General features: G+C 42.3%; 1 protein-coding gene across 2 annotated transcripts in view; it reads left to right on the forward strand.

The window, feature by feature from the left end:
- Nucleotides 1-272: 272 nt before the first annotated feature.
- The window catches only part of MB21D2 (Mab-21 domain containing 2), an 89207-nt gene continuing 75372 nt past the window's right edge, over nt 273-14107 (forward strand). Inside the window, exons 1-2 of one of the 2 annotated variants that reach the window (XM_071752279.1) lie at nt 273-860; nt 2224-2396. The gene's annotated coding sequence lies outside the window, so the exon portion shown is untranslated. The remainder of the gene's footprint in view (nt 861-2223; nt 2397-14107) is intronic. The other variant, XM_071752276.1, reaches the window with a different exon arrangement.

The raw sequence follows: 14107 nt of genomic DNA on the forward strand, positions 1-14107 counted from the left end.
AGGAGAGGAATAAAATGAAGAAAATAATATGATAATATACTTAGAAAAATCTTTTAAGCAACCAGAGACTATAGAGCATTGCTTTAGGCTCTCTTGGCATGCACACAGCTAGGAACAGGTTTCCAGACTGCTGTGCTCAAAGGACCAGGTGCAATAAATTACTCCAGCTGCATTCACTCAGTGAAGTCACATGGGTTAGCTCCTTATTTCTGATTTTTTTTTTCCCCGCAGGCTCTGGTTTTAGAGCTGCTGGTTTGTTCCCATTTCCCAGGCTGGGACAGTATGAGGTGACAGGGCTTGCCAGAGGTCACAGAGTGAAAAGGAAACTTGGTCTTTCCTTTATCTCAAATATTTGGTTTGTGGAGTGAGCTCTTGTACCTTGGTCTCCCACATGAGTAAACCTGTCTTTCTGAACCAGGGAGTATTTAATTTTTCATAGAAAATGAGTAGGTCCAAAGAAGAACAATGTGAGTGCAATCACCAGTTAGCTGAAGGATTAGAGCATTCACCTGATTTGTAAAATACCAAAGTGAAATAGTAGCAGTGATGGAGGCCAAGGTTATAGGAGCAGATGAGCAACCCCTAGGACATGAAGGGTCACATTGCATGGAGTCAGCCATGGAGGAAAAAAAACCTCTTGCACTGGAGGGTGCAGTGAAGGGTGAGGCTCCTCCCTAGAAGACAAGCAGCTGAGGCACTGCCAAACTTCTTCTGACTTGTGTAAATCTAAATGTGCTTTCTGTGAGACGCTCAGAAGTGATTGGTCTGTGTGATAAACCCGCGGGAGAGCAGCCTTGGCAAGGATGTGCACCTGTCAGCAACTTGACCTGTGCCAGACATGCAGCTGTCAGAAGCTGATGGTAAGTACAGAGAAAGGTTTTGGTACTTAAATCTTGAATAAAAAAGCAAGACTACCTGTGCTAAACATAACCTAAGGGCACTGAGTGCACCAAGATTTTACCAGCCCTGACCTGCATCCTCCACCCACAAACCCGGCCCACTAGTCTCATTCCAGCCCAGCCCAGGGCCACTCTGTCCTTGCCACAGCCCTGCCCTGTCTGGCTGTGGGTCCTGTGGGTGACAGAGATCCTGGTTTGTTCCCAAATCCCCAGTTCATCCCAGGGTGTGTCTGTACCTGGTTCCCCTCAGTGGGCCCCATCCTGACCCTCATGTGTAGGCTCAGGCCTCAGGCTGGGGGCTCAGAACGGCCCTAGGCTGGTCAGATCCAGTTCCAGCTGACTGAGGACCTCATGCAAAAGGGGCCCACACTGCAGCTGGTCAAGGGGGCTGGTGGTGTGGTGCTCTGGTGAAAGGGAAGAGACTGGTACCCAGATGGAAGCCATGGCAGGTATGACCCTGATGTCTCACACTGCCTGTCTCCTCAGAGGGGGAGATTCTCCAGGTTGGGATGGGCTTGCCTGTTACACAGTCCCCTATAGGGCTTATGCAGTCAAACCAAAGTAATTTTCCACTCACGTTGGAGTCACCCATTAGTTTCGTTTCTGGTGTCTGTTCTGATTTGTATCTGTGAGGGAGTCAGTTGTTGAGGAAGCACCATGGCTAAACCATAATGGTGATTACTTCCGTGAGTCCAAATTCCATTTTCACCACACCTGGTGCTTGAAAGAGTCAGCTTTGGTATGCACCATCACCACCCAATGCATAGCTGGCTGCAGTCTGGGATCTGCTTCTGTCTGTGGAACCACTGAATTAGCTCTTTATTGCAAACTGCTTCATCTTGTAGCTCAAACAAAGTTGTGAGCTGCTTTGGTGTCTGAAAATAAAAGGAGTAAAAATGAGAAAAGAAATACTGTTTTGGCTATCCCTTAAAATTTCATAGGTGGTATTAGGCTTGCATAAGCCTGAAAAGCATAGGTTAAGCCAAACTGACAGCTATCATGACCTTTGTCTTTTGACTAAATTCCTGACATAGAATAAGATCAGGTCCAATCATTTGCTATTCAGACCTGGATCAATTGGATATTTAAGAAGCCCTTCTGGCAGGCCTGTGTTTTGCCCTGTTGATCCCAGTGAGCCTAGCTGAGGTCTCAAGCACTTTTGATCTTACTTTGGATATTTTGCAGATTCTGGCCCTGGGATACCTTGAAACTTATTGTTTGGCAAACATTTTTGTTTCTACACTGGTCTATATATTTAGGCACACTCCTCTGGTTCCTCAGACTTTAAGGCTGAATATAACGGATAACTTTTTCTCTCTAATAGACTGAATGAAAATCCATGGAATCAAAGGCCACATCAAAACCACAGACAGTAATGGAAGAGACAATATTTTTTTTCTAATCCACTTGGCTGATGATATTCCTGCTGATTTTTGTCATCTCTGCTACTTTTGGAGACCACCAGACACTGAAGAGGCTGCCTAAAATGAAACAAGGGTAAGAGCATGGGGAGGGAGCATCCATTTAGGCCAGTCTGTACTAATGCCTGTATAATCTGAGCTCTGCGGGTGAAGGCCACTATTGAACTGTCCTCTGGTCCTTTAATTGAAAAGACTTTCTGATGCCTTAAACTGTAGAAGAATTGTGTAAGGATGTCATCAAAGAGACACCCTGCTTCTCATCTAACATTTGTTTGCGTGACCATTCACACACTTTGAACACCTAAATAAACATTTTAAATATAGGTACTTTTACATGGTCCCTACCTGGCAGCCAGTAGAGTTTGAAGTAAACACAACCCTCTAGCAAGCCACGTTCTATGCACTATGCAAAGTGTTTTTGTGAGAGCAAGTTTAGATTCTTGAGAAGTTCCTTTTTCAGCTCTATTATTTTTAAACCCCAGAGATTAGCCATAAACAAGGGATTATCACCATCTGGGTGTGTTTTCCTGCGCAGTCTGGGTGTGTATCTTAGGCGCAGTTCTTGGGTGTATGCTGCTTAACACTCTGAGTGGTGATGTGGAAAAAATAATAAAATCATGACTGACGGGTTATGCAGGTGGCACAGATTTATGGATATCTTAGACAGAAGCCTACTGACCAGCGGCAGAGAGATCTGTACCACATGTAATATGTGTTCACATTTACAAATATATAGTTGTGCTTCTGTTACCAAAATACAGCCTATACCTAAAGCAAAGTGACAGGACAAAAGAATTTTTTCCAAAATATTGGGGGTTCACGGTAGACACTGAGCAGAATTTAGTACTATAAACAGAAGGGCTGATCTCATTAGAGGATGGGGAAAGCTTGATTGAGCTATGGAAGCTACAGTCAATCAACCATTTTTACTTATTTGTAGTATGTTATTTTAGTCTGGAGTCAAAGATACAAGAAACCTTTTGAAAATACTGAAATTATCTGAACTGGATGCTGTCAGTCTGTCTGTGCTCAGTGGGGCTGGGGCAGCAGCTTGACAGTGAAGTGAAAGCAGTATGCCAGATCTGATTCCTTGAAATTTACGTCTTTTATCCCTAGCAACACTTTGGTGCTGGGTAAGTGATAATTTGCTCACATACAGTTGTTCTGGAGTTTGCTGCATGCACTTAATGCAGACAGAATAGGAAATTCAGTGACAAGAATCTGGACAAACTATATTCTGGCTAGAAGTCTGATTCTTCATGAAGAAGCCTCCAAGCAAATAATAAACCCCCTTTTTTTACAGGGAGTGAGTATTAACCTCTAACAAGGAATAGGTCACTAAAATTCTAAAATACAAATCAAAGAGAATTTTGTCTTGTTTTGGGGAAGTTTCTTCTAAATGACTAGTGTTCTAACTTGAGTACACCTGGAAAAACAAACCTGAGGTTCATAATTCTATGGAAAATACCCCAAATTATTCAGTTTGGCTATACCATTACTAACTGAAGACAGCTGCAGACTTCTATTTTTAATTGCTCCATTTCTTGAAAGTATGTGGTTATTCTGACTGCTTCTATTTCAAGACATTCAACTGTGGAGCTTCTAATGGTCACTGAATACCACACTTCTGCAGGGTAGTTTTAAGGTTGGCAGAAGTGAAGTGTCCTGATCACTTGGCACTTTAAAATGGAAGGCATTTGGTTTCTACCAGATATCTGTTGGTCTTTTGGTTAGCCTTTGACTAGGAACTACAAAGGGATGCTTTTTAAGTGCTCATCCATGCATAAGTATATTTTCCCTCTTTCCATTTAGCTAAAAATAATCTCTGGTATTTGAAGGCACTGCCATATCCAAACTATCGTAGCAAAGAAGACCCAGAGTTAAATTCTAGTTCTTGCAGCCTATTCACATAGTCAGATATTGACTTGGCCACAGTAACTTTGATGTAAAGAAATTCAAAGAAACTGAGGCGTGGAGAGCCAGACTGGCTGTGTAATTGCCAGTCTTAGCCTGGAAGCAATACAGACATACTGATAGAGCACAGATCTGGTAGGTTAGGATGAAGGGTGTGCTAGCTCAAGGCAATGTTGTAGAGTGCTGCCTCTCCAACTCATGACTTTTAGCAACAGCAAGCATCATCAGCTGATTCAGTGCTCTGAGCAGCAGTGTATGTACAGTTTGGAGTTACACCTACTCTGTTGTCTGTAACCCAGAGACAAAATTATTTCTTTCTCTCATCTTCGTCTGTTAGGACTGTAAGGTCTTCTGGGCACTACCCATTTGTCAATGCACTTTTGTACTACACCTTTTCTGACGTGAAGCCTGATCTCAGCAGAGACAATCAGTCTGTGGGTAGCTTTATTGCCAGTAAAGCCTTGTCTGATAAATGCAGTTTTGCTGCAGCCTGTCACAACTCAATAAAATGCTTGAGTTTCCAGTCTGATAGAGGTTTACTCATTGACTTTGACCTAAAAACCATTTAGGACCTGACCCGTTCTGCCTTACAGAGCCCCTCTCTGCCAGCATGTCATCACAACAGAAATCAAGCAGTGTCTCCACTAGAACCACTCATTAGGGAACCAAAAGAATTACTGAGAGCCCAGCCTCTAACCGTCAAACCTTCACTCAGTCCAACATGATTTTATAGACTGGTAGGACAAACAATATGAAGTATATTTTGGGTAAGGCTTTTGTCTGAGGGTGGAGAAGAGCACAGGTCATTGGGTGTGAAGAGATTATTTTTGCAGTCAAGGATATGCTAACATATTAAGCTGGGTTTATCTTGTTCCATGAAAATGTTCAACCCACAAGACAACCCAATAAACAAAGTTTCTTTGCATATCAAGAAATTACACCAAAAGAAAAGGTGATCACAATACTCGTTGCCTAAAGATGAGGAAAGGTACTCGGTGCTTGCAGCTGATTCATCTTCCAGCCAGCTTTCAGAGATTCCTCTCTGCCCTGGACAAGACCCAAACTAGTGAGCAGGAAGGCACTGCAGAAGGAACAGCTCTTTCTTAAAGGAAGCAATGCCAGATGAGGCAGGCAGGAACTGGTCACTACTGAGGGGCAGAGAGCTGCAGTTCTGGCACAGGGGTATTGACATTCTGACAGCAGCATGCGTGCTGAGGCAGCTCTTGGCCACCTGTCTCTGCTGTAAGGATTCCTCACAGAGTTCCCGTGTGGCAACTTCTGAGAGAATTCTGCTATCTATTCAGAAAATACAAACTTTGCTATATGGCTGCTATACATTAAATCAAAGCCCAAGACTTCCAGTAGCAATCAAATCATTTATCTTGCCCAGTTGCACTGGGTGGTGACAGTGTGTAATCCTGACTAGCTGGGTGGCAATCAGTATGGACCATGGGACCGCCATGAGAAATAGCCATCTCTGTTGGAGTTCGTATCTTCTGAAATGCCATTCCCAGAACAGCAACAATAAAACCAGTGTCATTTTGGATTTTAACATATCTCCATTTTTCCTGGTCCATAGGGAGCAGAGGGCAACATTTTTTTCTCCTCCAGACAGAAGTCTTTGCTGTATCTCTGGACCTTACTACTTGTATCAGCCAGTAACTGTTTTACAGGGCAGTGCCCTTGCTGGCAGTGGTATTGGTGGTATTTGTTAGGCAGTTTTCTGACTGGTGTCTGCCCAGAGAGCTGCATGTCTCCATTCAGGCTAAGACCCGACTTGTAGAGATTGCTTCTGCCTTTAACCATTTCCAGATTTGTGATCCTAATAGCCTGATTCTTAGTTCCTCCTCAACTTTCCAGATTCGTTATTTTACTTCTCTGATCAGTTTTTAGTACTATAGTCCCACAGTGAAATAACACCTGTTTTGTTTGAAGTGTTACTATTTCCTGACACAGTTCAGCTTTGATGTTGTAAAAGGAGCTCGCCTTTGATGTGGCTTGAGATCGTTGGGGATCTATTTGGAAGTGCCAGACCAACAGTTGGATGCAGGGTGAACAGATGCAGCAGAGGAGGCTTTCAGCTTCTTGCCTTCCTACGCTGGCCACTATCTCTATTATTTTATAGTTAGCATGTTATGCTGAGAAATTCCAAGCTTTGAAAAGCTGCAAATCACATTTGTGTTTATCTAAAAGTACGGATTTGTTAATATGCTACTATATACCTTCATCTTTGTACCTGCAATATGGGAGAATCACAGTTCTACTGGCTATAAGTCAGTGTATTCAACCACAGCTAAATTTAATTTTAAATAATAAAAAATTAAAATGCACAAAAAATTCATCACCCTTTAGTAGAGCAAAACACACCTGAGCTCAGCTTGTTGTAAATCACAGGTTCCAGTACACCACCCTGGGATGCACACTGATGATTCTGATGCATTCATGAGAAACAAACAGCACAGAATATCCGAATGCAAATCAGAAATAGCAGAGCAGATTCAGTAGTGTCTCAATAAAGACTTGTGGTTCATGCAACATAGAATATTTGTAGAATGCTGTTAAGAATTCAGGAGTAGGTTTTAGACACCCACTGGTACAATTTGGGAGGTCTGATCATAGTATCCCAAATCTTGTTATTTCTCAGCAACAAAAAAAGGAACACAAATCTGGAGGGAGACCCAAGGTGACCAAAGCTGGTTGTTCTGCAATCAAAGCAACTAGGCAGCCACTGAGATGCACAGTCTCTGAGTTTGTCTCTGTTAGGAAACAGAGAAGACAAGGAATCACACTTTAATCAAGGAGAAATCTCACTTGACCAAGTCTGTCTCCTCTGACTTGGGCACCAGATGGGCTGTTAAGAGAACTTTTTGGTTCTTTGTTGCTAATTTTTGCCATTGGAACTAACAGGGAGAGGGAAGGAGAACCAACAGGGGATGGCTTGTTCCTTTGCAGGGGTAAAGAGTAGAAGCTCCTTTTTTTACATTGGAAGTCTACAAGTGAAATCCACCATTTTGTATGTTGTCAACAGCCAGCTTTCTTGAGGGTAATGGAAGAGCTGGTGAGAGGTTTTTATAGGAAAGGAAGAACTTTAATAATGGGAAACAGTGAAATTAATTTCTAGGGAAAAGTGAAGGGAAGCTTATTCCTCATATCTAAAAAATTGTGATTTATTCTAATTTTGTACTGTAAACAGGGAAATCCATACCAGGCCTACAGTAGATTCATGCCTGTCTGTTCCCAGCAATTTCAACACAGAATATAACTTCACAAGGCATAACATTATGCAGTATAAATTTGTTTCTTCCCAGCAATATCGTACAGGAAGTTGAGGTTCAAAGGGCTAATGATTCTGAGTCATGGTTCTGGGAAACAGGTGGACTCATCTGAGAAGCTCAGATGTCAGAGAAGTTTTCTTCCTCATGCTGGATTTTCTAGAGAAGTAAATGACAGCTCTTGCTCAACAACTGCTTGGCATACTGGAATAGACCCCACTTGTCCTCCTTGTGTTGCTAAAGGAAAAACTGTTACTCTCAGGACCAGGAACACAGTTGTGCCTTGCAGAGGAGAGCACAAGTGCCTCCCAAAGCCACCGGGGCAAATGGCACCCAAAGAGGAGCCAGCACAGGCCACTTCACAGCAGTCCTGGTGCTGGTTGTGACCACAGCAAGCACTGCAGGACACTGAATGTTGAGCTCCATGGATGGTGATGTGGCTGTTCAATCAGAAGCCACACACAGCTTCTACCACTGGTGAGGTAGCCCTAGACAGTAGAAATTAAAGTTTCAAAAGATTTTGTCAGTATCAGTATTAATAAATAATAGGGAAGAGTACAGTTCTGCAGGAGAGGCCTTTAGCATGCTGCCTCTCTCCTTGCTTCAAACCCCTGGCAGCAGGGTTACTTGAAGTGGGATTTGATTATGGCCTGCCAGCCACAGACTCTGCTGCCCTGCACAATGTGAGTGTGTCAGAACAAGCTCACTGCAAAGGCAACTCCACTGAAGTCAAAAGAGTTGTGCTAAAAACAAGTCCAGCCTATCATTAGGCTTTTTTTCAGGGTAAATTAAGTGCTTATGCAAGCAGGCATGGGTCCTGCAGTGGTTGGCAGGAGGCTTTTAAGAGATTCAGGACTGTGCTGCCCTGCTCTAGGACCAGCCAAGTCATTTGGTGCTTCTTCCCAGATGACATTCCTCAGCAGGGGGAGTAATCAAGAAGAACAGGTATCACAAATGCTTATAAAACAGAAATTTAAGAGGTTTATATGCCACCAATAAACTTCTATTTTCCTAGTACTGAAACCAGTGTGGAAAACCAGTTTTCCACATGAAGTTACCACAAAGAAGTTCCTACTGTTACTACCGCAGCAGTAAATTTATCAGTTCTCTTGTGCCACTGATCATATTACAGAAGTATCCAGTTAATTTACTCTGGTATCCCAAACTGCCTTCTGTGGCAGTCTGGCCAGCACCCCTTGCCTTCCCTTCCCACTATCTCCAACTGAGACAGCTTCTCCAGTTCCAAACTGGGCTATCAGCATGGAGATCAGAACATTGAATGAAACTGAATATGTGGGGCAAGAGTCTAGTGAAATCTCATGTAAAATAAATTAAAAAAAAAAAAAACAGCACAGACAATTCTCTGAACATTGCATCATTGCATTTATGGTAACCATTTATAGGGGAGAAACTTCCAATATGCAAAGATAATCTGCTATTAACTTTTCAGGCTGCTCCACTGATCAGAGAGATCTAGAAATCAGAGGGCCTGGCCTCAAAAGAAATGCTCAAAGTAATCCATGAGGTCCTCAGCAATATCCCACTTTTTTGGAGATTGTCTTCCAGGATTATTTTCTAAGATTTTTTTCCCCAGTTTTCTTCTCTTTTGCAAAACACTGGCTGAGGCTAAATGTTCAGAAGAACCAGCCTCAGTACAGGGCTTCTGTCACCTAGTGTACACCAGCACAACTGCAGTCCTTCTTCTGAGGCAGCAGAAACCAGTTCCAGGCAAATGTCTGGATAGGTGTGGTAGAAATGGAGAGACCACTGGAATGACTTTTTTCCAAACTCCAGCAATAAATTTGGTATTAGTGTTTATGGTGGCAGCAGGCCTGACATTTTGCTGAAGATTAGTAATGAAAGGGGATGTTTCTGTCCTTTTGTAATAATAAACCTGAAATATGGGTCACAAAAAGGCACAAAAAAGCCCTTCCATTACCTGCTCTACAGAACCTAAGGGACTTCTCATGCAAACACTGGCTTTAAACCATGCCCATGGGCTGCATAAGCCTCTTGTTTACAGGTAAGCTCCCCCCTAGGCAGTAGTATCTCTGGAATACAACTTCTGCAATTATGCAGGGTTGTCACTATGCTACATTTTTTTTAAGGGCAGAAATATATTTAAGTATTATTTTGTAAACAGCATTGGCATATCAGGGAAGGGACAAAATCACTGATATGTGTGTGTGAATGACTGAGACTGTACATACTGACGTGCAGATTCGGGCATTTGTGATTTCTGAGAGCATCTTTTTTTTAAAGGGATCTTATTATTCAAACTAACTGTTCCTTCAGACAGCAGGGCAGGAGGGGGTGTGAGTGTTCACTGAATGCAGGGAAATTCAGATGGTAACATGTGATGGAGAGACCTCAAGTGGAACCCAGCCAGGTTTTGATTATGCCAGTACAGATCAGCACAAAGGAATCAGTGACCTGCTGGATTTAAATGGTCAGCTTTAGTGGCCTGATTCTACCTTTTATGTTAAACCCCATCAATGCTTCTTTTACACCACTTTGCAAGCTCTTTGCCTGATTGAGGCTATACAGAGTGAGACAAGCACACACTGTGGCTCAGGACACACAACACTGCTGATGTCAGAGAAACTCAGTCCTCTCTTCCCAGTGCAGGATTTGGCCCTGGATATCCATATCTGTAGGACAGTCCTTGGAGGTGGAAGCTTTTCAAAGATACTGATTCATGTGAAAGCATCTCCTTTACCCATCTGCAGCGATGGGCAGCTGTTATGCTAGGAGACTTGTGGAGGTGGATAGCAAAAAAATAAACAACAGAAATACATTTGTTTATACACATGAAGACAATACTCAGCTTAGGTGGAGGGCATGCAGTTTCACCATGCAAGGACTGATAGGACAGGCTTGAGAGACATTGAGATCTCACAGGCATGTTATATGATACATAAACACTTTGCTTATTCATATTTTTACCCACCTCTAAAATGGGATGACTGTGATCCAGCTGTAGGAAATTAGGGCAGGAGTATGCCCTGAGTCCTTGAGAACACCTCCCTGTTACAGTGGGCAGCATCAGCTGCCTATGGATTTTTACTGAACTTCCAGTTCAGATAAGTAAGAAGGCCTCCAGCTTCCTGTAACCTGGTCATTGCTCCACTTGTGCTTCCCTTGCCCTGGGTTGTGCCTGGTTTGGGGACCTGGATTTTGCATTATATGCTGCTTTCTCTTTTATTTTATTAGCTTATAAGATACTCTTTTTCATGTTTGTACATATGTTTGATGTAAGTGACGAATAAGAAGTATGGTAGGATACAATAGTAATTTAAAATGACTGGACATTTAAATAAAAAGACAGCTGCCAGGGAAACAAAAGTGACACTCAAGAGGCTTAGGCTCAGTTCTTAGTACTGCTGGGCTCTATACAGAGGCCATGTTTTAACATTTTCATCTTATTGTCTGGCCTTGAACAAGACAGCATTTCTGCTTTTTACAAAATGAGATAAATATATTAATTTATCTGCTTTACTAAATCCAGATAGATTAATTCCCAGTGATAAAGAGGAAACATGTTAAGAGTAATATGTTTTACTAGATAATAAGGTTAGACTGTCATGAATTTACATGCCGATTTGTACATATGCATATATACACACATACACAACTTCTGTTCACAGCACAGAAGGGAAGGAGGTGGCATATGTGTATTTCCACTAATAAGGATGAAGATTTTTTTTCAGCTTTCCATAAATAGACTACAACTGGGAGCAAAAAAAAAAGCAGAATTTCATTATAAAAAGAATTCATTTTCTAAATCTCTGAGGAGGATAAAGGAAGTTGTTCTAGACACGGAACTGATTTTTTTTATTATTCAACTTGCTATATCAAATGTAGTTGGATCAATATGATAGGCTGGCTTGTAAATATATGCAGTTCTTGACTGTGCTTTTCTAGATTTTGTTATTTAGTGCTGTGTGGTGTTTTGAATGCAAATATGTGACCAGATATGTAGCTAATTGAGTTTAGTGATTGATCTAAAAAGCATTAGAAACTGTCTCCCCTATGTCTGATTTATGGCTGAATAGGTTAGAAGGATCTTCAGCTTCCAAATGTCCCGTAAGTCCAGTAGGTCTCACAGTAATGCTGCTGTTCATGAAATCTGTCTTTGTCACAGATAGAAAATCTTGGTCTATGGAATATCACAATCTCATTATGGGATGTCATCCCAAAGCACAAACACATTATTCTCAGTGGATTTTCAAACAGTAGAGTCAACATTGCCACCCAGACATGAGGGATGTACTGGGTCCAGATTTATACCAAAACATGATTTACACTTGCCAGGACAATGGCAAGAACAGGCTGCAGAGAAGACTAGAAATACTGTTGAGAGAGTTTCTCCTTCATGGTTCTTTAGACACCATAATCCCTCTTCTGAGGCATGGGGGATGGGAGTACGCAGTTCTCTCTTGCTTTTTCAATTACAGCTGGATGTAGGGAGTAACATTCTGCTCAGTATTTCTGTCAGCTGGGCCTGAACTGTGCCCTGCACCTGTGGGAGCAAAATGTTACCCACCACCAGTAAATTAGACTTGTAATGGTCTTGTGCACCCAGTCCATGGATCCTAGAAAATGTGTCTTAGAGGGTGAAGGGTAATGTCTGTTTGTCCAACCTGAACTGAAGCAAAGTGCAAATGGAAAAAGGATTGAATATTGCTCTGTAGCAGCCTTAGGAGCATGTTTGTGTCTCCCATTTGATCTACCATCTCCAGCACCCACATCCAGTGAACTCTGTCCAAAGGGTTCAGGCCATGAATAGATACTAGGAAGAGAAGCACAAGTCCTTCTCCAGGCTTTGCAGCAGTATACAGTTCCCATTCCCCAATTGGTACTGGCAGCAAAGCACTTCCAGTGCAATGTAGGAAATGAGAAACCTTCAGAACAAAAGGCTGAAGAGGAGACAAATGAGAGAGGAGGTGATCCACCTAGAGCTAAAGCAATTCAGTTATATAGTATAGAGGGGACAGCAGGAAAGGCTTTAGGGAATGTCTGCAGACCTCTGTCACCCACAGAGCCAGCAGGAGTGCTGGTACTCAGTATCACAGCAGCCTGTTAGGCCAGCAGGGACACAGTTTGCAGGGCACAGGGAGGAAACTTACACTGTTTCTGAATGCAGGGGGCAATCAGAACATCCTTGCACATGCATATGGGGCAGGAGTGTGAGCTGCTGCGGTGAGGAGGATGAACTCTGCTTTCTGGAGGTAGGAGGAGCAGTGAGGACTGGCCTAAGGGAGTAGGGAAGGAAGGGAGCTGGGCTGGAATGTAAGCAGAATTTGGAAAGAGAAGCATGAGTTGTCAAGCTCACTCTACCATCTTAAATAGGACCTTATTCCCACAAAGGGGATATTCTCCAACCTTTGTCTAAGATCTGAACATCTATGCATCCCTAAAACACAATGCCCTTTCACAGGAGCAGCAGGCTGCAGTAAAATGCTGAAGTGCACTCTTCAATCCAAATTCAAGGCCACCCTGGGTCAACGATCTCTAGCCCAGCAAAATGGAAGCAAAGCAGAAAAGAGCTGGCACGTCTCTAGCCATCAGCTTACAATCTAATTTCCATTTCTCAACTGTGGGCATTTTAAGCCCAAAGCCTTTCTGAGTAAAGTGTCTGTGAAAATCAAGACCTTTCCAATCCAGAGAGTTTGTTTATAGCTCAAGTCTGCGTAAGTCTAGTGCTTGAGTTTCCCATCTGTAAAATTTTAATGAACCTTAGAAATAAGAGAGTTCTGCATGGTTTTACAATTAAATGATAGATTTGTGTTTTAAATATGAGAGATCCACTGTGGAAAATAACAGTCAACTACAAGATGTGTAAAGGAAAAAGTGAAAATAAAATTAAAATTAAAATTAAATTTAAAATAATATTAAAATGTTTTTAAAATGCCTGTATGAAAGTGAAAATCTGTTGACAGATTACAGTTATGTTCCTGTGTTCACCAGTGCAACTAGCCTGTCTCTTTGGATAGAAGTCAGGAAGCTAGATGAACACTTGTCTCTTCATTTCTTCTGGGTATACTTTGTTTTGCAAGGTTCATGCTAGCACTGATTCGTTCTGGGCTTTAATTATTAAAAAAAGGAAGTAACACTTGAAATGCTGAAGAAAGAATTCAGAATTCTGAATGCAGAGGAGAAATTGATAGAGTTGTCTATGCAATGGCAATATGATGTCATTTACAAATTATGCACTTCAGACACTGCCTCTCCCTAGAACAGAGCAGGTTTGAATTCAGCATATAATTACACTGTTTTTCTAACCCAGGGAAATGGGAAATCATATGCTCACCTGGGAAATGAGCACCTCTAATGATGAGGCAGCTGCAGAACCAGCACACAGACATTGCTATGCCTCATTAGGTCAGACTTGTGGAGGAAATTTCCAAAATTAAATATCTGTTACTGGTATTGCAGCAGGATTGATATGAGTTCTGGTGCAGGAAACAAAGTGAGGCTCCTGTCCAGCCAGTCCCCAGCACTCAACTCCCCATTTGCCATCTACTCAGGCCAGCACACAGGCTGCTGTGCTGGAGATCTTGTTGCTGTGTGCTTCATGGCTGCATCCTCCCACACAGAT

The sequence above is a fragment of the Heliangelus exortis genome, chromosome 9 (genome assembly GCF_036169615.1).
Source record: "Heliangelus exortis chromosome 9, bHelExo1.hap1, whole genome shotgun sequence".
In the NCBI taxonomy this organism is placed as follows: Eukaryota; Metazoa; Chordata; class Aves; order Apodiformes; family Trochilidae; genus Heliangelus; species Heliangelus exortis.